Source organism: Phyllostomus discolor, chromosome 12 (genome assembly GCF_004126475.2).
Source record: "Phyllostomus discolor isolate MPI-MPIP mPhyDis1 chromosome 12, mPhyDis1.pri.v3, whole genome shotgun sequence".
Classification (NCBI taxonomy): Eukaryota; Metazoa; Chordata; class Mammalia; order Chiroptera; family Phyllostomidae; genus Phyllostomus; species Phyllostomus discolor.
Window position 1 is genome coordinate 70,042,328 of NC_040914.2, and position 20,671 is coordinate 70,062,998.

Sequence of the window (20,671 nt, forward strand, 5' to 3'; positions counted from 1 at the left end):
GATGTTTTACCGAGGTGTGTTAAACATTCAAATCAGAAGAAGAAGGAGTATTTCCAAATCAAAAATAAATGAAACAAAGAAGCTAACTGCAATATGACATCATCAAGAGACATTATTTCAAGTGACTTAAAATATAATCATTTGATCATGAGTCTCAAATAAATATATCCTAAGGTCAAAAGGAACCACTGAGAAATATTTGTTTTGTACATTTATATTGTCATTATCAACTCATTATGTATTTGTTCTGAAAAAAGTATGTTTTTTTCTAGTGCTGTCTGCAGAAAAGGCCTGGGCATAATGACCAACCCAATGCACAAGCACCCCCAGTGTCCAGGCTGGGGTCTCAAAATATCTGTTCTCGCTAATCGAAGTACGTGCTCCTGGAGAAATGGCTGATTGCAGATCTAGGGCAGGAAATGCACAAGATACGCCAGGAACAAACAAGACAGTGTGAGCCACCAAGACTTGTGGGATCACATCAAAACAACTTGAAGGAACTTCAGTTGGCCAAAGATGGAGGGATATGAGTACAAAAATAATAAATATCTATTATTGTTTGGAGCATATAAGTAATATTAAAGTTTATGTGTTTATAATGATAGCCTTTTAAAAAATTTGTCATTGTTATGGTTTGAATATTTGCATCCCACCCCTAATTCATGTATTGAAATCCTAATGCCCAACGTGATGGTATTAGGAGGGGAGGTGTCTTTGGGAGGTGCTGAAGTTATGAGGACAAGAGCCCTCATGGTCAAAATAGTGTGCTCATAAAAGAGACTCCACAGAGCTCCCTGGTCCCTTCTGCCACATGAGAATACAACAAGAAGTCTGAGCCCCAAAGGCAGCCTTCAGCTGGCCATGCTGGCACCCTGGTCTCAGACTTCCAGCTTCCTGAGCTACAAGAAATAAATTCCTCTTGTTTATAAGCCACCCAGTCCATGGTACTGTGTTAGAGCAGCTGGAAAGGACTAAGTCGCCCCTGGACAATGCTAGAAAACTAACTCATTGTTTCAAAAACTAGAAAATAAAGAGGAGAAAAATTAAGTATTTTCCTTCCCTTTTCTACATGAACTCTACCTCAAGACAAATTTAAAAGAATTAAAAAGAGAGTAGAAAAAAGGTTCTTCTTGTTTAAAGAATTCCAAGTAAAAAATGAAAAAGAAAAAAAATAGACTCAGAACGTCACAGCTTTGCAACCTTGAATAAAATGACAGCACTGGGCAATGATTATCAATGGCCAACTAAGCTGTTAGGAATAGAGCTGGTGGGGACTATTGTCTAAAGAAGTTGACCACATCTGAGCCACTGATAAATTTTAATGCCACAAAAAAGGATACAAGCAGATGTGTTTGCTCCTCCTGATAGAAGTACTCAACACCACCTGTGAGACTTATATTTAAATGGAGAATTGAAAAGAACCAGCAAGCCATTAGTGATTGGTTCCTCAAATGTTATATTTATATCCCAGCAACCCAGATGTTATAAATAGACTTCTAGTTTCCTAATGGCCTTTATCACCCTGTCTAGCAGAAAAGGAACCATGATCAAGCAGATTTTTATCCTATAAATACAAGGATGGTTCAATTCTAGAAACCAATCATTTCAAATGTTACAGGTAAAACATTTTATAAAATGCAATGCTTATTCATGACAAAATCTAAGGGAACTAGGAATAGAAGGGAAAATGTTTAACCTGATGCCAAGTGATTTCTAAAACCTTACTATAAAATCCATCGTTAATTGTGAAGTACTAGAAACGGTTTTTAAAGCCAGGAAAAGACTGTTGTGGAGGTCTTATTTCACAAATTAGGCCAAGAAATGGAAGTAAGACAAAGATTAGAAATAAAAAGAAAATATTGCTTTTATATATAAATTATATATCATCCTAAGAATTATACAGAAAAATAAAACTACTGGAACTAAAAGAATAATTTAGCAAAATTTCTTAATAAAAATTCAAAGTAAAAGTAAATAAATAATATTGCTATGAATCAATACTAACCAAGGTGAAAACAGAAAAATTCAAGGTACTTAATTATTATTAAGGAATGAAGCTATTAAAATGGACCTGACTTGTGGGGAAAACATAAAAAACATTGAAAGATATAAAAGCTTATAAATGGGCAAATATACTGCATTCGTGAGAGAATACCATTAAAAATTCAAGTCCCTTGAACTTAATCTATAAATTCAATAAATTAAAATTCAATAAATTGGAATACATTAAAATCCAACAGTGTTTTCCATGGAGTTGACAACAGATCCTAAAATTCATACTGAAGGAAGAAGACTCGAGAATTGCAGAGACCATTGTGAAAAATGAGGAGGAAAGGAAACTGTTCCAATATACATTGCTGTGTAATAAGCCACCTCAAATCTAAGTTGCTTGAAACAATTCACTTTGTTCACAGATCTGCAGCTTGGGCAGATCTAGGCTGGAAATGCTCATCTCTGCTCCAAGAGGCATCCGGCAGGGGAAGACGGAAGCACTTCTCGGGGCTGGAATCATCTCGAGGCTCCTTCGCTCATCTGCATGGGGGCTGACGCCGACTGGCGGCTGGGCACTGGGTGGGACTGTGGGCTTCAACACCCATGCTTGGCCCACTGCATGGCTGCTCAGCTTCCTCACAGCATGACAGACGGGTGCCAAAGCAAGTGCCCCAAGACAGCTGGGTGGAACCTGAGCCACATTCTACAGCCTAGCTTTAAAAGTCATGTAATGTCACTTCCACCACCATCCTATTAGCTATAAATAATCAGTAAAGCCTTTCCAGAATCCAGGTGTGGGGAATTAGACCTCTTGATGGGAGAAGTGTCAAAGGGTTTACAGATAAGTTTTAAAACCATCACAAGTATGTATTCATATGATATTTAAACTATAGCATTTAAAAATGACCCAAGAATAGCTAGACAAAACATGGGATAGGATGGGTGGGGTGGGATGGAGTGGGATGGGGTGGGGTGGGGTGGAGTGGGATGGGGTGGGAGGGGGTGGGATGGGGTAGATGGGATGGGGTGGGATGAGGTGGGGTGGGGTGGGATGGGGTGGGGTGGGGTGGGGTGGAGTGGGATGGGGTGGGGTGGGGTGGAGTGGGATGGGGTGGGGTGGGGTGGGGTGGGATGGGATGGGATGGGGTGGGATGATAAGCCAAGAAACAGAGTCCTGTGCATGGATATTTGATAGAACAAGAGCTGATATTACCAATTGGTAAGGAAATGATAAACTATTTATTAAAATGTGCTGCTACAAGTGGTGTTCATACAGGAAGAAATATACAGTTAGATCCACACTTTATACAACAGAGAAATAAATTCTAGGTAAAACAGATATATAAAACCTAAAAATAAAATTAAAATTTTAACAAAAAGGAACTATAAAGTAATATATTTATAGCTTGATGATATGAAACATCTTAAATAAGACATGCAAAAGCATTGATCATAAAAAAAGATTGTGAATTCTAACTAAATTTTTAGTTTCTATATAACTAGAGATACCAATAAACTATGAAGGATAGGTGCCAAGCTGGAAGAAAGATTTTAACTCACAACTGATTATCATCAGAATACATAAAGAATGTTTAATACTCAACAAGGAAGGGGCAAGTAACTCAAAAGAAAAATTAGCAAGCATTCAATTCATAAAAAGGACATATGATGATAAAAAGTACATAAAAGTTTCTTTGACTTATCTGTCAAGAAAATATAGTTAAAACAACTAGAAAATACCATCTTTCACCCAAAAGATATTAGCACATTTTTTGTAAATGAGAAAATCAAGTATTGGAGGAACCATACATACTCTACTGATTAATGTATATTTTGGAACTTTGACAGTATCTACTAACATTAAAGATGCCCTAATCTCGCCAACCAGGAACCCTGTTTTTCTAAGATCCGTGTGTCAGAGGAATGCTCACACACATACAAGAAGGAATTAACAAATGTGTTCATGGCTTGTGAAAAGAAATAAATTAATATATAAATGAATAAGAGAAAAACACCTAAGTGTTCATCAGGAAATAGATAATTTATGTTATATTCAAATAAAAAGTTCAACACCCAATGTGAAAAAAGTTTGATTAATAAATATGTTGAATTTTAAAAGCAAGATGCTGGAGGATGAGCACTTGCATAATATGCCACTAATGCATTTAATATCATATATTATCTATTAATACATGTTTATGTGCTAAATGTGTAAATTATAGACATGAAGGATATTTGCCAGGTTTTCTCTGGGGAGAGGGGAAGGGAAAGGCTGGCAAGGGGTACAAAGGAGGTTTCAGTGATATCTATCACATAATCTGTATTAATAATTATAAAAATAAAAACCTGAAACAAAAATGTCAAAATATTAAACACTGTTTTTAGTTAGCAGACAGGAATATTTGTTAAATATAATTAACTCACTTATAGCAAGCATATTAAGTGCCAATAAATTTAGTTATTGGACGCCTGGTGGCAAGTATAGGAAACTCATCAACTAGATTAGATAAAAATGAAATCATTTGACTCACAGAATCCCAAACAGTTTGAAAAATCAAGCACTGGAAGGACAAATCTGCAGCAAATCTTAGAAACAAATTTGAACCAAGAAACGTGCATGCCGGTAGGATTCCCCCACCCCCGAGTGTCTGCAACTCACAACTGCTCCTCCTGCTGCTACCACTGGTGGCAATGAACGCTTATATAGCACTTACTGTGTGCACATTCATGCTCTAATAACTGCTATACTTTTATGGACTAATTTAATCCTCAGGATAATATCATTTTATGGATGAGGAAACTGAGGCACAGAAAGATGAAATGACTTGCCCGAGTCCCACAGCTGGTAAAGAGTGAAACAAGGAATGAAACCCAGGCAGACATGTTTATTCCTGATCACTAAAAGCCAATTTTCACCACCTTGTAAAAATACGAGTACTGAGTCTTTTTAATTATTTTTATTTATCTTATGCTTTCCACTACTGGAAAAAGACAGATGCTCTTTCTGGCCCCATATTTAAAAATCCAAGGGAAGGGCGGTAATTAGCTTAGCTTGAGTCAGGTGCTTCTCCTGGACCAATCGTCTGCGGCCTGTAGGGCATTCATAGGGAAAGGATAATGGTGGGGCAAAATGCAAGTTTCTGTGGAAACCATAACGCTGGAAAAGAAATTTCCAGAAAAAAATAAAGACGGGTTTCCTAAAGCAGTGGGGGGATGTAAGGATGAGAGACTGCGTAGACAAACAGTAGAAGCCCATCCCATTTTAGCATGGTATTAAATGTGGTGTTCATTGTTTTTAATGTTTGTTTTATCTAAAATGTATACAATGAGCATGTGTTGTTTTATAACTTTAAAAATTAAGTTCTTTCCGTGGCTGCCCCTTCTCTGAATCCTTGTCCCCTGGTTTGCTTTGCTCCCCGGAAACGGACTCTGGCACGTCGTGTTGGTGAGTGAACGGAGTCAATGTCTCCTACGCAGCCTCCGGATTCCTCCCGAGAAGTTGAAAATGCTCCTTGTAAACATCCCATAGTGGAGAAGTTAGAAAAGTTATTTAAAGGTCACATTTAAAAGTTGTTTTAAATGACTAATTAAATGTCTTTCTTTATTTCGGAATCAGGGTCGTGGAACAGAAAGAAACAATGTGTTAGAGACACACACACTGAGGTTCAAATCCTGGCTCTGACACTATCGGGGAAATAATTTGGAACATTTCTTAATCTTCCTTATCTCAAGTTCATCATTTTTAAAACAGGGTAAATAATAACAACCTCATAGGATTGGTGAGGGAGAGGGGTTGGTGCTTGGAAGGGAGTACATCAAAGCGGTAAGAGTTTGGTCCAGGTGGTAAGGTAAGCATAGATTTACATGAGAATGTATCAGTTATCCAGAAGAGCATCAGTGGTCTTCCAGAAACGTGTCATGTAATTGGAGATGCATTTATAGGCTACCTTTTCTCTTTACTCTAAGGGAGAGGTTAAGTCTCCTCAGATGTGTGCTCTGGTAGGAAATATTGTCCCTGGAGAAGGGACCTTCCTGTGGTCTCTTCATCAAGCATTCTTGCTAAAAAATAATAGATGCTTTTATTTATTGTGCTTTAAACAATGTATTGATGTGTTAAAAACATTCCCCTAGTTGTTTGGGGCCCTAGGAAGAGCCTCCTCCTACCCTTCTCAGCTCTAATAATGAGCTGTCTTGCACGCTTCTTTCGGCCAGAGAGGCAGACCAGATAGAAAGCTGCTAAAGAGAGTATTCAGGAAGAGCATATTAGGTGCCCGGGTCCAGTATGATTTGTGATGGCCAAGGAGGAAAGAGAGAAGAGCACCCCAGGAGGGAAACCTCCCAAACTAGAAGCACCCTTTATCAGTGAGAAACGCAGGATGAGAACACGAGTCTAAAGTCTGACTCATCCACAGCGCACGACTACCTTTCGGGCAGAGGGAGCAACAGCTTTTTCAAAGGCTTTACAGAAGGTGACGACTGCTCTTAATCCCCAGTCTGAGTTTCAGAGCAAGTGCTCTAGTAGGTTGCAGGGAGCCATCAGCAGTAAAGAAACACTCAGAAGGCAATGCAGCTGTGGAGGGGAGGGGAATCTGACCTTGGGGAGTGCAGGTGAGGATGGGGGCAGTGAACCAACTCAAGACATGTCCAGGAGAGTGAACTTGTGAGGCCTGATGATCGTTCTGATGAATGGAGTGAGGAGGACGAACACGCCAAGAGTCCTTGGTTACGGGCCGGAGTAGTTGTGTAAGGTGCCATTAATTGAAACGGGGAGTCTGGACATAGTGGCAAGTTCCAGGGAGTAAGGACTCCCATCAATAGCCCTGAACACCTAAACCAAGTGCTCCTATCCCTGTGGCAATGAAATTCCTCACAGTAAATCAATATATCGACTCTTGTTTATATAATAGTATATTATGAATTTGGTCATTGTAAGACATCTCCATAGATTCTGGATAAATCTATCACATTGAAGTCGTGGATGGAATAGCTTCAATTAAAGGAACCTCACCTTGTGTTGCCCCCTTTCTAGATCTGACAGCACGTCTTCCTCTCCCTCCCTCTGTCTAACACCAACAGGGAGCAGACAGTTCATGTCCCATCAGTTACCACAAGAAGGGTAAAGTGAGATGCTAAGGGAGCTCAAAGCCAGCACGAGCTGTCCACACTGGGGAGGACAGGGGGTTTGACCAGGGGTCAGAAGGCCAGCAGTGGATGGAACTGCGGAGAAGACTGGCATCCTCTTGATTTTAAAATAAGATGGTAGAGGATAGCAGAGGATGAAAACTCTGACACAAAAATTGGAACATCTGAGAGCACCGTACCTGCCATTCAGTGGGCACTCATTAGATGAGTCTTCGATCTGGGCTCCAATACTAACATCTCTCAAGTCACAAGTATCGCTTCCTTCCTTTGCCTATTTCTGCGTCTAAACTTTCAGCTCATGTTCTTAGAGTTATCGAGGTCACATTTCCTCAGTGCTGACTGTCTTATGTTGAGATCCACTTTTCTTTCCAAGCCAGTAACTCTTGTTTGGAGAAGAAGGAATTAAGAGACCATTCTGCATTAGGAGGAAATTCTAAAGTTGCTCTTGAGCCAGGTGGATTTGGCCCAGAAAGCAGAAGAAAAGGCAGCAAAAGCTACCACATCCGTGGACCTCTCAGTTCTCACCTAAAGAAAACCCCCTGACACAGTGTCTAGCACATAATAAATAAATTCTCAGTGAACTATTGAATGAGTGAGGGAATGTGTGGTACCAACCGTTCTAATAATAACAGCTTATGTCTGTAGAAAGGCCCTGTCACAGTCACTGCACAGGGTGACTTACGTTCATCACTTCCCCTCTGACTTTCCTACTTTTATAAATGAGAGGCGAGGTAACTTTCCTCACGCCACACAGCCAGTAAGAGGTGAAACCAGGATGCAAACCCATCACTGCATTTATTTTAGCCCCACCTTAGTCCTGCTGCTCCATCATGCTCTGTCCCAAATAGTCGTTACACAGACATTCATTGAGCACTCGTTCTGTGCCCGCATACACTAGACATTGGGGGTAGACCGGTGAACCAGGTAAATGTGGCCCCCTTCAAGCATCTCAAAGTGGAAGAAACATTTAAGTAAATAGGCAGTGAAACACTAAACAATCCATAACCAATTGGGTTAGCTGTTAATAGTCTCTTAAAGCAACAGCAAGCAGTAAAGGGCTGCTTTTTAATAGGGCGGTCAGGAAAGGCATCCCTGAAGTGGAGACATTTAAATAAAACCTGAAAGTTAAGATTTGGTCATGCAAAGCATCAGGAGGAAAAGTCATTTTTTAAAAAAGATAACCCAATTTTATTTTTTTAATTTTATTTATTTACTTTTGAGAGAAAGGAGAGGGAAGGGAGAGAAACATCCATGTGTAAAAGATGCATTGATTGCCTCTTCCACGCCCCCAACTGGGGACTAGGTCTGCAACCCAGGCATGCGCTCTGACTGTGAATCAAACAAGCAACTTTTTGATTTGAAGGCTGGCACTCAATCCACTGAGCCACATCTGCCAGGGAGGATAAGTCATTTTTAAATCCCTACAGGAAAAACTACAAGATGGTCAGCATTGCCATGGTCATTTTTAATTTCCCGAGCATTTCTGCATGCATCACTACACTTCGCCTCGTGGGGACAAACCTTTGAAAACCATTGCTGTTTGAGGTCCCTCTCCCAGAATGCTTCTAGTTGTTTGTTCGCGGTCCCCAACACCATTTTTGTTAGGTTGGCTAATGATGACAGGTCATCAGCAAGGCTGGCAGAAAGTCAGCCACCTCTGGGAGAAAGAAAATCCTCCATTTAATTAAGAATCGGCTAAGAGTGATGCCTGCAGCCAGGGTGAGGGGTATCACAGAAGGCAAACCAACAGGTCGCTGACCATTGTCCAAAAAGAAAACGGTTGTTCTTGAGGGAAAGCCAAACGTGGCCTCCTGATGAGCTGTGCACCTTTGAGCAAACAAATTTGGAGTCTGTATTAGAAGCAAACAGGGCAACAAAGAGGGGACAGCTAAACACACAGATCGAATGTGACACTCTCCCCACTGCGGAGGAGCTTGGCAACCCTGGTGTGCCTTCACGGGGAGATGTGGTCAGGACGGGCTGAGACAAGGCATCTTCTAGAGGAGACCTGCCCAACCTCCCTGCTTATCCCTGCCCCATGCAATTCCCGAATCCCTCATCCTTAACCCCAGTCAACAACCAGAGCAGTCTCACGAAGAAGACTCACAAACTGCCACTATTACAGGGCAGCGATTGCTAACTCTTCGTGGCACCCTTTCATCAAGCCTGCAGGCAGCTTCAGAATCCCTCTCAATACAAATCTGTGGGCACCTACCATTACACAGTAAGAATTAGAATACAGTAAGAAATCTGCATGTCCTCCTGCTTCCTAAACCATTTTAATATCATCATCTCTAATATCGAATCCCCACACAGCTCTCCACAGGGGCTGTTGCACATGAGATTATCCATTGTGGTAGTAACCACCATTCAGAGACACCCACTAAACACCAGAGTGCTGTTAATTCTCTATGACCCCCTACTGACACACCCCCATGGCAGCCGCACAAGGTAGGAGATATTAGCCCCATTGCATGGATGAGGGAACCAAGGCTCAGAGAAGTAGCTAACAAAGACGTGAAGCTGGTAAGTGACTGAGCCAGAACACAAACCTAGATTTTGATTTATTCTAAACTTAGGGCACTACTGCGTACACCAAACATCATGGTTAATTTTTAAGAGAATAAGATGGGCACTTACAAGTGGAAATTTCACCAGGTTCTACTGAACATAGACCAAATACCAATAACTAGCCCTCCACTGAACACGTTCTCATTTCTAAACTCATGACAGCCACAAGATCCGTAACAACTATTGAGGCAGACATTCTTTCCTATTAGACACCCTCTCAGAGGTAAAGCACTTTAAAAAATCCCCAAGTTAATGAGCTGAGACTTTATCCCAGGCCTTCTAAACCTGAGGTAGGTCTTGATATAAGACTGAAATATAGCTGAGTACATCCTTGCATTCCTTTATTCACACTACAAGTGGGTCTTGGCTGCCCATTACACATCAAGTCCTGTGCTGGTCAGTGGGGCGACAATGACCAGCAGGCTTCCACATGTCCATGGAGCTGACAGTCTAGTAGAAGACATAGATCTTAAACAAACAAGCACGTAGAAAATCACTTATTTATAGGTATCAGCTCTCAGGGCCCTTACAGAATGAAACGAATGAAGAGTTCGATTTTGAATGTGGGTGGAGTGAGGTCACATAATTCTTCAAATGGGCCGGAGAAGACAGGTCTGTCTGGTTAAGCATCTTCAGGGGACACTTGACTACCAAGGCTCATGTGAGGTAATGAGGCACAACATTGCTGTGGGACGCTGTTGAAGCTCACGGGTGAATCAGAAAGGAGACAGAGACATTCTCGGTCCCCGGTGTGGCCAGGACTTTGCACTGAAACCAGGGACACCGGAGTGTGGCGGCTGTCGAACTGCCCATTCCTCACGCCCCCCACGGCTGATCCTTGGGCAAAGGATCCAACCCCTCCAATGTCACTGCCACAGAGCAGTTCTGGGTGCCCAGCCTTAGTTTTTTCATTCTGTGCCCTGTGCATTGAGGTAAATACATTTGCTACCAGGGCACCAGGCAGATGTCCGCCATCAAAGCAACAGGTAAACTAGAAACAGATAGAGACTAATAGAACTTAAAAGTTGAGCCAAACAACAGCATTCTTTAGTGGAGTCCATGGATTACTAAAGCCCAAAGAAACATTTCCCTATTAAAACAAACAAAAAAAACCTTGCAATCTAAATACTTTGTTCTGTATTCTGAGGTGGGATGCTTACGAGCAAAGCTCTCTGCAGTCTTCCCTTCTGCAGCGTTGGGCCTCACAACTAGATTTCAGCATCTTGTGTTTCAAAACTAGAAAGCAAGTGTTTGAGGACAGAGCTGATCAGAGGCCCAAGTCAATTTGGCTGACAAAGCAGTGATGAGTCCACCAGAGGAAGAGGAGGGACGGGCTCAAGAAGCCCCAGATGTCAACCTTTTCCAGCTTTCTCGATGGCTATGCCCCCAGATTTACGTAGACAGTCTGGCTTTCCTACCATGCAAATTAATAAGCAAGTAACTGTCCATGTTGGAGAAACTAGTACTGGTGTTTCCATACAGCCACGTACAACTAGAAAATGAGATAGAAGATATGAAATGACTGCATTCAGACAGTGAACAACAGCCATCAGAGGACTGTAAACCTGGCAAGAGGCAACAAATAAATGAGGTCAGAACCACAGTTCCCAAAACTTCTACCTGGAGGCACTTTCTGGGCTCAGCACAGGACAGGGAGACTGCAACAAAGCATGGTGGTTGGGGAGACAGAGATCGGAGCTCAGGAAGGCTGAGAATCTTCAAGGCAAAGTACAGGAGAGCACTCGGGGCCATGGACATGCTACCTTGTTAAGCTTCTGCTTCTTCATATCTAGACTAGGAACATGTGTATTTAACCCACATTGTTATTAGGAATTGAATAACATCAGTGATAGTGACCATGTACTGCAAACTTACTATGTACCAGGTACTGTCCAAAACCCTTATGTTCAATTTCCACAACTCCGAAGGTGGGTACTGGCTGTCTTATTTGACAGAAAAAGAACCAGAGAAGAGTTATGTAGCAGTAGGCAGCCTCTGAGATGGCAACCATGACCCTGCCTCCTGGGAGCCATACTCTTATGTCATCCTTTCCCCTTAACTGTGGGCAGGACTTAGTACCACTTCGCAGATGAATCTATAAAACCTACGGCTTCCATCCTGGATGTCTTCCTCACTCCCTCTGCGCTGCCGTGCAGAGTGTCCTGGGGCAAGGAACCAAGGGAAGCATTTAGCCAACAGCCCTTGAAGTGCAGAGGTGCTCGTTCCAACAGTCCCTGAGGAAGTGGATCCTGCCAATAACTATGTGAGTGAACTTGGAAGTGGATCTTCTCTAAGTCAAGCCTTCAGATGAGACCACAGGGTTGGCCCACAGCTGAAACAGAGGACTCGGCTAAGCCATGGACAGGTTCCTGACCCCACAGAATTTGTGAGATAATTAATGTTTCTTCTTTCAGCCACTAAGGAATGGGGTGATTTGTTACACCACGATAACTAAAACAAGGGATGTTAAGTAACTTGCCCAAAGCCAGGATAGTATAAGTAAACTTGCAAATATAAAATAGCAACCAATCTAAATGAGGCTCTCAGTAATGATTGTGGTGATAATGATGATGATTTAAATAAGTAAGCCAAAAAATGCAGTATCAAAGCGATGGCCCAATGGGTCTCTGGATGAACTCTCCAAAATGCATCCTTCTTCTTAGGATAAAGGAAGACACAGTCTGCTTTCTCCGGCCACCTCTGGATGCAAAAGTTTGACACGGAAGAGCCTCATGCCTACTCCTTCCAGAAGGAGCAGAACTGCCCAGCAGTGTCCGTGTCTCACTGGAGAAGGGTCTGGTGTTTGGGCGAAGCATGTTATGCATGCTAGAGGGAATCCAAACTCCAGTCACTGGGCTTTTTAAAAGCTCATATTTGTACATTTGATGTGCAACCTAATTAGACCAGAGCATCTTTAATTAAGTGTGTCAGCCCCACTGGAAGCCACAGAGTTCAATGCTAATAAAGCTGATAAAGGTTTTTGTTTCCCAGAGTTCTTTTATTTAATGCCTCAACCATGTTAAGCCAATCTGTAACATATGGGCAGTTCTCCCACTATGGATTTATCATTTGGGTGTTTCTTTCTGTGAATTAATGCAATCAAACTCCTGCCAGTGTTAATTATTTTTCTCCAAGAAGCAAATCCCACAATTTAGCAATAACCAGCTGCGATTTACTGCTGGCAATGCAGCAGAAATGATGGACTCGTGCTGTCTGCCGCCGCCCCAGGCAGGCAGGGAGGCCTCTGTGCTCGGGGGCTGACCTCAGCTTCCACTGCTTCCAGACACAGGCAGCATTCTTGGCATTTGCCAGCTTCGCCACCCCTCTAGGAACATAAATCTCATGGTCTGCAATAAGCTGCCCTTCTAGAAGTTTTCTGGTCACCAGGAGACTATCTGCCCAGTGGAATCCCTCGGGTGGAAGGCACTGCATCTACCACCTGCCTGGGCTCCTTTGTCAGGTTTTGCCAACAGAACAAAAACTCCACAAGACAGAAGTCCTGACCTCTGGGCCTTTCCAGTGCTCTTCCCTATAGCTGGAATGCTTTTCCCCACATTGGCCCATGAACTAGTAATCATTCATCCTCCAGGTCTTGGCTTAATTGTCACTTCTCTCTGTCCACCCCATTTAGCAGAGTTCTTAGCCACAACAGAATCCTTTCTCAGCTCCCTATTACATTCAAAACCCTTAGTAAAGGATCTCAATTACCTACTTTGTTTATTCATTTGTTTATTTATCACATGCCCCCTCCCATAGAATATTATCATCCTGATATTAAATATTATCTGTATCTAATGCTGCATTCCCAGCTCCCAGCACCTCATGGGAGCGAGAGCAGGTATTTAGTCAATAGTCGTGTCATGAATGAATCATGAGATCTCAAAGGGATGGCTGGTTGTCCCTTCTATCCAAGTCAGGGTCTGCATCTGAAATACAACAAGTTTCAAATAACTTCCAGGACTTTTTAAATAATTGATTGGGAGAGTCACCCTGCAGCCATGAATAAAACAAAGGAAAGGTCAACAATAAGACAAGTTATGTAACCATACTTGGGCTTGTACCATAATTGGCTAAATGGTGGAGTAGATAAAAATTTAGAATGAGTAACTGAAGTTCAAATTCTGGTTGTGTGGCCTCAGGTGAGCCATTTACCCTTTGAATTTTTGTTTCCTTGTCTATAAGAATGAACAGCACCATCACCAAGAAGGTGTGAAAGCGTAATTGGAGAGTGTAATTGTTAAACAAATGTTTTTGAATCTAAATTGGAGGAAAATCAATCTTAGAAAAGAAAAGGGTGTTGTCCTTGATAATACTCACATATTACAGTAAATAAAAACCCAACTGAAATATTAAATTTGTGCCACAGGCCCATGTGATGAAATGGAATGTAGGGAGTCCACGGACCAATTCCCAACAGCGTGTTTACTGTAGTTACTTCACTGTAGCTTCAAGTGTCATTGTATAAAAACAGACACCTATAAATATGGAGCAGAAGTAGAAGAAAAGCACAGAGGAGGTTTTAGGGGGCACAGCTGTCCGATCACAGTTTCCTGTCCTTGTTAATGACCACGATCTTTGTCTCACGGACAGCGGGACAACATTGGAAGCTTTTAACCCAGTAAGTAGCACGATCAGATTGACATCATAGCAAATGTTCTCTGAGCTCAGCAGAACTGGGGGACAGCCATCTCAGTTCTCTGTCTCAGAAAGAGGAGCTGCAAGTATTAGGGGTCACAGTGGTTTCCACCATGGACTCCCTTGTGTTGCGGGAAGAGGGACAATGAGATGTGCATTGGACAGGACTTCATCTCTGTCTGAGAAAGTTCAACTGTTCACTCAGAAACTTGCCCTCTCTGAACAAAATCACCGATAGAAACACTCGGGCCTCCCTCTGAACACTTGATAGATAAACCTTTTCACAACAGGCTCAGACACGAGCCCTGAAGGTTTTACAAACATTACCATGATCCTTCCACAGGCTGCTAGGCTCCAAATTAAGCCTGACAAGCAGCCATCAAATAACAATTGATACCCAGCTCAGCCCTATAATTAGGTTGATCCCATTACGCTGACCCAAAACTGGAAAGAGGAACCAAATGCCCTCTGAGGGCAGACAAACTTGGAATGAATAAGAAAGAGTGAATGTCCTAATTTCTATATTAGAAACCAGATGTAAGGTTGATTTTATGGACCTTCCCTTTCCTGATAACATCCTCAGATTCTTTCTCCTTTACCCCAGTTCTGAAAGTTTTAAACTCAAGGGAAGTGACATTTACCAAGCACTAAGCTCTACCAAGCAGAGCTTCATGATGGCAGTGAAACATTGAATGTTTTTAGAAAAGTATGTATGTATCTGTATAATAAATGTGTTGTATTATGTATTTTATATATATTATATATACACACACACACACACACACATATGTTAGCTTCTGTTCTCAAAGCCCTTGCATTCTAATGCTGAAGGCACTCTGAAGCACACAACTGATGGAAGATTCTTAGAACAAAATGCTCCTTAGAAATTTCAGATATACCTAGCAGGATGCATGACCAGGAGCATCAGGAAAGGGGTCTATTTCTTTGAAAACCTGAAAGGCAGGCCTTTTGGACTGAAATTAAGTACTCCCATTGAGGTCAGTCATAGGTGCAAGGACTTGCATGACACCTGCAAAATGTATCACATTGGAGTAGAATTCACCCTGAAGTCATAAATGTATTCTGAGACCAAAGTTGAGGGCAGGAAGTTGAGAGAGCTGCTGCTTATGGCAACTTGCAATTACATGGGAACCTGTTCTGAGATCCTGGGGAGAGAGAAGGGAGATTATAAAAAGAGATTCTGTTCAATGAAAGGTCTCTGTAAGAAACCAGAAAGCCAAGCAGCCCGGCTTTGGGACTTCGAGGCTGAGGGCACTGCAGGACCGTGATCCCCAGCAGGAGCAGAACAGGCAAGAGGCTACCAAACACAGAGGCTAGGGGAGCGGCTGCCGCCATTAGCCAGGAGACGGGGAGAAGCAGAAGTTACCTGGGACTGTGTATGGAAATGTTCTTAGAGACAATGACAACGTGAGCAAGTTGAGAGTGGAACGCAACTAGCTTTCGGCAGACTTCCGCAGTGAATTCAGAAAATCACCTCTCTCCAACTATTTACCCGCTCTGCAACCAAGAAAAATGGACACCAAGGGAATTGGGAGACCCTACCCCCATGTGTCTTCCTTGACCTGAATGAGCTGTGTGACCACAGTGGTTCAGGTCCCCTTTCTGAGCCTCAGCTTACTCGTCTATGGAATGCAGGATGTGGAAAGAAAGAAGTAATAGTTTTGATATATCAGCATCTAATGAGCACCTAACAAATTCTAAGCCTGTACAGGGTAACTAATATAATATTATATAATAAGCACAATATATTATTTTCATATATATGCATGTGAGCAAATGTAGGTTTACAGCTGTGAGTACATGAAACAGAGTTGATTCTTGTATTATTATTTATTAATCATTGTATTATTTTCCATATGCACTGTAAAACCTACTTTTTACCACCTCTATATTTATTGGAAATATATGTTTCATATATGCTTATTTTCACATATAGCTGTATCTTCATGTCTATTTTCATGCATGTAGCCTACAATCGCCCCACGAGGTATGAATATGTCATGCTATCGGAAGGATTAATTCTTGTTTCTCTGGGTCACAAACTGTAAGTGGTGCTAGTGGGACTCAAAGCAAGGGCAGCCAAAGGCCAAGCTGTCGAACCTTCAAACCAGACAAGATTAGCATGAGGACCAGAAAATAAATAAAATAAAAGAACCATGTATACCAAACCCTGATGCACTCTACGAATTCAGGAACATTATTACATTTTCTAAATAATGAAAAAATAAACTGCTGTTGTATAGCAGTTTTATAGAACACGCACTATTTTTCTTCCTCCTCCTAGCATCTTCCTTTCTGCATTCTGGCAATATTTGTCTCACGTTCAAAGTCAAAACAGAAAGCTCTATCCACTTCTCAAAAGCACTGGTAATTATTTTTCTATTATTCTGTATGCTGTGCTCTCCTACAGCCATCTCCAATACATCTTTTCTTGGCATCTGTGTCCTGGTTTATCTTCTCTCCACACCGTGTCTGCTCTGAGCCTTACAATAAAACCAAAGGTTAAATGTTTGTAGACTCACTCAACACCCACAACATTAAAACAATTGGATGGGAAATAATCTCATCTCAACATGCTGGGGGAGCTGTGCTAGACGCCCATTAGAGTTAATGGGAGTTACAGCCAAAATCAAGGTGAAGGCTTTGCTCCCAAGGGCGCAATGGCAAAGAGAAGAAAAGGGAAACTTTAAATTGGAAAACCTCTGCAGCTGCATAAAGGACTCTAGGAATCTAAGCGCTAGGCCTTGTGAAAATCACATATCTCTGAGAGCTGCTCTCTAGCCCTGGACTCAGACAAAAGTGGGACTAGCTCTTCCATTTAGTAGCTTATAACCTTGAGAAGGTCATTAACCTTAATTAGACCTCAGTTTAGTCATCTTTAGAAAGGGCTTAACAGAAGTATATCATTCATCCAGTTATGATGGATTATATATGGGAGGGTAGATGGTATTATGCGTGCAGAATGCATTGTATAAAGTGAATATAAGTGAACCGGGGCTATCGTTATTATTTTCATTATCATCATCATCATAACCGACAGCAAATTCACCACTTTTACAGAACAGAGAATGTCTTAGATACTAACTCAAGTCAAATGCCCTCCTAAAGCAGTCATCACAAATGGCTAGGACCTCGATGGCCACCACCTCCCTCAGACCCCACAGGTAGTTGCGGAGTGAAGACTGGCCTCTTACACACAGTCTCCCCTGCAGCTTCCAATGCACAGACATTATTCCCACTTCACAACTGATGGAAACAGAGGCTTGGAGAGGTCCAACTGTGTTAAATAGAGCATCGTTTGTCATGTCTGACAAACAAGGGTCAAGGTCAAGACTTTTACAAACCTTTATGCAGGCTAAATCCATAGCCACGCATGCACATCTTCCCAGCCCCTTCCCATCTGTCCCTGTACCATCAAAATAACCCCACATTTGACTATAAGTACTGTAGATCCTAACAATGGGGTCATGAACTACAAATGTGCATGTTACACCCAGTCAGTTCAGAAGGCATTTGTCCTTTGAGCTTGCGTATGGGATACTGAGGAACCTTGATAAGTACCAGCCAAACTGCACTTGGGACACCCCCCATGAGATTAATACCTCTCCCGTAGCATCAAAGACAGTCCTCTAAGCCATAAGCTTAGCATCAACACATAAGGTCCAAAGAGGAATCATAGAAAAGGAAAAGAGTTCCATCTCTTTTAAAAGATACCCCAGTCATAAGAGGAAAACTAATAGTCTAATATTTCAAAGGACACCCAGATATACCTGAAAATGGGGAGGTGGCTATGAAAGTGACATACAGAAGAAACCTGGGGAAGATACGAGTAGACCTAGCGATGAAACACCCACAACCTCAGACTCCACTTCCTAGTCTCGGTCCCTGGGAAGCTTCACCCTACTTCTGTTTAAATATCCCCTTTCTATGCTTCCCTCGGACAAAATACCCAGGACTTGAAGGTAGAGTGCCCTAGGAAATTGTTCCCATGGCCCTTTTGTGGGTCTCCTACATGAATTCCTCTTTAGGGGAGAATTCATCAACTTGGGGGAGTCAGATATAAGACAGAAGCAGGTAGCAAGCAATGGGGTTTTAAATTAAAAGGAGAAAAAAATGGTCCAGCAACAACAAAACCTAGCAGCCCAGGCCTGTGGATAAATCAAGTGAGGACAGACGGCATTTGGAGAGGAGGGTCTACACACCTGCGGTCCAGGCCAGCTTCCCTCTCCCCTCTGCACCTGCCTGCCCCTCTCAGCACCAGTGTTCAAGGATGGGGAGCACTGGGTTTGAAAGGTCATGCAAACCACAAAACATCTCACTTGAGTTGAACTGGGTAAATAGAAACCTTAGTTATACACGAAGGGCCAAATTACATCTAAAGTCAGCTATGTGGCCCTTGGGGTCAGAGGCATTCTCTTATCGAGTCAGTTTGCATCTCAGACTTCAACTCCATTTTTTGAGTAAAGTCCTATTCACACATTAACTCATAATCCTCACGACAACACTTTGGGGTGAGTATTACCATTCCCAGTGCACAGGATACAAGCCTGAGGCAAGGGGAGTTCAATGAAAGCACCCAATGCCAGACAACACTGACAGAGCAGAGTGAGGACTCAAATCCAGGTCTCCCTATTTCAAATCCAAAGTTCTTTGTGCCCCATGGAAATATGTCCCTCATATTTTACCACCAGGCATGTCCTGTCCCAATGCAGATGAGTGCTCACTGCTGCATGTCTGAGGCTCACGTCGGCTCTGCTTGGCTCCCCCTAAGTCCCTCTTTCTTCCCACTACTCTCCCTAGAAACACTTATTCTAAAAATGAAAGAGACCTCCCCTTACATTCTCCAGGGGAAGAAAAACTGGTTCTCTGTTCCTTTCTTGGATTCACTGACAAGGTGGTGGAGACGCGGCGCAGCCTTGGATCTCCGAAGCTGTGGTCCTCTGCGTGTTTCCTCCTTTCACTACACCTTCGTTTGCCGGGGACAGAAACAGATATCTGATGTGACAAGGGTATGTTGGTTTTTTTCCTCCCGGAGATCTGACTGTTCATTTTTCCCTTGGAAGGGCCAGCGTGTCTTTCAAAAGTTTCAGCTCCGGGTTTTTGAGAAACTTATCCGTGTGGCATGTCTGTCACTTTTCACAGTCCTCAAGCAAGTCTTGGCAATTTCCACGTAATGGCATTTGTTGACAGGTTGTTAGGGCTGACAGTGAATATGTTTGAAAAACTGTCAAGCTGGTGAAAAAAAAAATTAAAGAGAGAGCCTCCTTCCATTTGAAACAGCATGTTAAACTGTAAGTACGTCCTCAGAATGCAGAGGCCTCCACTTCTCATCGACTTACACGCTCAACACTGACAGCCTGAGAAGGTGGAATCCCTAAAAATTAATGTCATCTTGTCACTTCAAAGGTCATACAGCACATTACCACTAAACTCTATTTATCTGCATAAAATTGAGTTTGCCTTTAATGCTCAATAACAGGTGAATGAGGGGAGAAGTGACTGCAGATGCGGTGAGGGTGACGCAGGGTGCTTAATTGGGCAAGCAGAACTGCCCAGGGACTTGGTAGGGAGCCCTACGCTGCGGCACTGCAACTCTAGTCACTTGGACCACTGTTGCAGTTGACCTTTAATCAATAGATCTTCAAGAAATTAGTTAATTGATGAGCAGTGACGGAGGCAATGAATGGACAGAGTGGCAACGTCGGTGGCCCACCAGTTTGACAAAAGAAAACGCACCCTGTTCTAAAGGGTTCCATTTACTGGGCATACCAAGGGTTATAGGGAATGACCAAGGGCCAAGTACAGGGCATTTTTCTATGGCCGCTGAGATGAGGAAATGACCAAATCTGACTACCAAATGTACGATGGGGGATCGCTGGGTGCGCAGTCCTAGCCTAGATGCTATGGAGGAACTGGAGACAAGTAAGAATGCATGCGTGTCCTGGGGAGCTTGGAATCTGGCCAGTCACTCAGGACTGGAACCTGCCCTGTGAACTCACAATAGGACAAAATAATGAGACTTCCAAAAATTAAGAAAAGTGATGGTGCAGATGTCAATGTTGCCTTCTCTGGTCTTGTCCAGCTCTTGCTTGTTGAGCTTTCCTCACCTACAGATTTGTCCCTGATCCTCGATGAAGACAATCCTAGCACAACTTCATGGGTTCTTTTAGTATGAAATTCACTGCTCTTGTTAGCTTGGTGATTCTTAGCTGTGGTCGTCAAGCAGGTATATCTAAAAATCAGCTATTTCTGGATTACTTAACAATCTTCTGCCCATGGGCAACTTATTTAAGCTCTCTGAGACTCAGTC